Source organism: Sinohyriopsis cumingii, chromosome 17 (assembly GCF_028554795.1).
Source record: "Sinohyriopsis cumingii isolate HCF-2022 chromosome 17, ASM2855479v2, whole genome shotgun sequence".
Classification (NCBI taxonomy): domain Eukaryota; kingdom Metazoa; phylum Mollusca; class Bivalvia; order Unionida; family Unionidae; genus Sinohyriopsis; species Sinohyriopsis cumingii.
In genome coordinates this window covers 49388421-49392140 of record NC_142977.1, presented here as the reverse complement: position 1 = coordinate 49392140, position 3720 = coordinate 49388421, and the positions used below count along the sequence as shown (strand labels likewise).

Here is a 3720-nt window from a genome sequence, read left to right as displayed (position 1 = left end):
CAAACACAAAATTTGTTTTCTGTGCTACGTTTCCCTGTCGGACTCGTGTCCAAGATACCTATCCGACCTCACCCATGTGTATACACCAGCAAGATACATGTACTTATGCGTCTCTTCTGACAAACGTATACTCATTATTCCAACTACGAAAACAAAGTCATATGGACAGCTTTCTTTTACATAATAGGGCCCAGGAACGTGGATTGAATTGCCCTCTGAACGTAGACACAACGTCACAGTGATCACATTCAAGAGGGCTCTCAAAACTCACTTATTTCGACTGCAAGAACAAACTTAAAAACTGAATAATGTTTCCTACCTTAAATATTCTCAACATGTTTTTAATGTTTTCTAAATTCATGGTGTTTGTTTTTGTGATCATAGCAGTAGATGATATTTTATCTTATAGGTGTTTTCTAATGTTGTAAAGCGCTTAGAGCTTCTAAAGATTAGGCGCTATACAAAGTCCTCATTATTATGTTTTTGTTATTATTATTATTATTATATAACTAACTAAATTTACATTTTACAGTTTGTCAGAAGTGGTATTCGAAGCGAAGCCGGGAATATCTGACTGCGTCTACTCGGTCATCCTGACATGACTATTATAATTGTCTGTGCGTTATCTCTCTTCGAGGTACAGAGAAACGCAAACCTGAACTAACAGAGACAATGTGAACTATTGTGTGATCGAGACAGATGGAAATATTAAAGAGAAGTAACAAACAGCAATGTAATAGATACGCGTGCATTTTCACTTTTATGGATGTATACATCTAGGAGAGAGAGAGAGAGAGAGAGAGAGGGAGGAAGGGTCGTTAGACGTATATAGTTAGACAGGTAGCTAATAGATGGGAATCTTGTTTGTGAATCGCGGGAACATAGGGCCAGCGGGTACTTATATAAAAATGACAATTTCTCATTAACATACAAGATATAAACTTCTCCTCTCGATAATACCTTGTGCTTATTATAAATATTTGAGCATAAACAATAAAAAGGTAATCGTTTTGGGACTCGAATCAATGTGAGTGAAACACTCATGCAGGTTGTATCGCTTTCCGGTCTGTAGATATCTGTGAGATTTGTATGTGTGTGTGTGTCTATGTGTGTGTGTGTGTGTGTGTGTGTGTGTGTGAAAGAGAGAGAGAGAGAGAGAGAGGATAACAAATTAATACATTTGAAGGGCCTGAAAAGCATATTTAACTAAAACAGCTGTTATATGCCAGCATACATGAACGCTGTAAGATTGATGTTTTCTATTTTAGAGTCATAAGAGATACTGCTCTATGACAAAAGAACAGTTTGTCAGAAGTGGGATTCGAACCCACGCCGGGAAGACCCGACTGCGACCTGAACGCAGCGCCTTAGACCGCTCGGCCATCCTGACATATGCATTGCAAAGATCCGAGTGCACATAGAGAGATTGAAGGGCGTATAGGTCAGCATACTGAATAGGACTCGTTGAGGCCTAGAATCATCGATTAATTGAATAAATAGTAAGATTTTGTAACAACAAAGATTTTGTAACAGCACAGGATAATCTCCTATCATCTATATTTTTATCTTTGTACTTGTATATTGTGCCTCTAATAATGATAACATTAACTACAAAGTTATTAATGTTTTCCTTGCAGAGAAGTCGATGTGGGAGGGATTCTACTGTAATTTGAATGCATCATCTTAGACCGCTTGTCCATCCTGATCTATCCATTAGTTTTCTGCACCTTATCTCTTAGAAATACAGTGGAAAGGATACATTAAATGATAGAGACAAATGCAAATGTTAAGTAATAGAGAACAATTGAAATATGAAGGAACAGTGAAAACCTCCAATGTAACAGGTAAGTGTTATTGAACAATGTTATATTATGTATGCATACATCCATAAAGAGAGAGAGAGAGAGAGAGAGAGAGAGAGAGAGAGAGAGAGGATAACAAATTAATACATTTGAAGGGCCAGAAAAGCACAAGGTAGTACCTGACGACACAATTTTAAGTATTCATGCACTACCTTAAATCGCTAAGCCATCCTGATATTTCCGTTATGAGATGCTATGGTTAGTTTTCTAGCTAATCAAATGAACCCATTAATATATTCAGATTTGGTAGGTATGCACTGGTTCATACAGGTGGTTGATACGTAATATTATTTATGGTTATATTTACTCTTGCTGTTGTTGTAGGGTTTAACGCCATTTTTCAGCACAAGATAGGCTATACGTGGCGGCCCGAATAACTGGTGGAGGAAGAACCCTGGAAAACCCAGGGAAGAACCACCGACCCACGAGAAACTACTGGCAGGCTTTCCCACGTACCCACGCTAGCCGAGCCTTGGACTCGAACCCACGCAGACAGAGGTGAGATGGCAGTCATCCGGAACGGTCAGCGCTTTAGACCACTCGGCCACTCGGGGCGTAATATTATTTATGGTTATATTTACTCTTGTATTAAAGTGATTCGTATATTTACAAAATATTTATTTCTTTTAAATAAGATTGAAAAAAAAAGAAACAGTTTGTCTGAAGTGGGATTCGAACCCACGCCGGGAAGACCCGACTGCCACCTGAACGCAGCGCCTTAGACCGCTCGGCCATCCTGACATGTCCAGCACAAAGTTGTGCCTGCCGACACAATCTTACCGTATTTTTTACAGTGCCTTGAATTACTAAGCCATCCGGAGATGTCCGTTATGAGATGCGATGGATTAGTTTGGCAGATAAACAAAATTGTTCCATTAATACATTCAGACTTGGTAGGTATGCACTGGTTCATAGATGTATTTGACACGTAATATTAGTTTATGGTTATATTTACAATTGTATTAATGTGACTTGTATATTGCAAAAAAAATATTTATTTTTATTAAAGGAAATAGAAAATAAAAACTGTTTGTCAGAAGTGGGATTCGAACCCACGCCGGGAAGACCCGACTGCGACCTGAACGCAGCGCCTTAGACCGCTCGGCCATCCTGACATATGCATTGCAAAGATCCGAGTGCACATAGAGAGATTGAAGGGCGTATAGGTCAGCATACTGAATAGGACTCGTTGAGGCCTAGAATCATCGACTAATTGAATAAATAGTAAGATTTTGTAACAACAAAGATTTTGTAACAGCACAGGATAATCTCCCATCATCTATATTTTTATCTTTGTACTTGTATATTGTGCCTCTAAAAATGATAACATTAACTACAAAGTTATTAATGTTTTCCTTGCAGAGAAGTCGATGTGGGAGGGATTCTACTGTAATTTGAATGCATCATCTTAGACCGCTTGTCCATCCTGATCTATCCATTAGTTTTCTGCACCTTATCTCTTAGAAATACAGTGGAAAGGATACATTAAATGATAGAGACAAATGCAAATGTTAAGTAATAGAGAACAATTGAAATATAAAGGAACAGTGAAAAACTCCAATGTAACAGGTGAGCGTTATTTGACAATGTTATATTATGTATGCATACATCCATAAAGAGAGAGAGAGAGAGAGAGAGAGAGAGAGAGACGGTGGGGGGGGGGGGTGAAGGGTAGGTGGACGTATATAATTAGACAGGCAGTGGATAGATGGGCATCTTGTTTGTGAATCGCGGGAATATAGCGCCAGCGGGTACTTATATAAAAATGACAATTTCTCATTAACATACAAGAGATAAACTTCTCCTCTCGATAATACCTTGTGCTTATTATAATTGTTTGAGCATAAACAATAAAAAG

The 3720-nt window shown here is 38.3% G+C and overlaps 2 non-coding genes across 2 annotated transcripts; both read right to left on the bottom strand.

Annotated features, from left to right (window-relative positions):
- Positions 1-1306: 1306 nt before the first annotated feature.
- Trnal-cag (transfer RNA leucine (anticodon CAG)) lies at positions 1307-1390 on the bottom strand. Its single transcript has one exon. It is a non-coding gene; the product is annotated as a tRNA-Leu (tRNA).
- Positions 1391-2893: 1503 nt separating this feature from the next.
- On the bottom strand, positions 2894-2977 carry Trnal-cag (transfer RNA leucine (anticodon CAG)). The gene has a single exon. It is a non-coding gene; the product is annotated as a tRNA-Leu (tRNA).
- Positions 2978-3720: the final 743 nt, after the last annotated feature.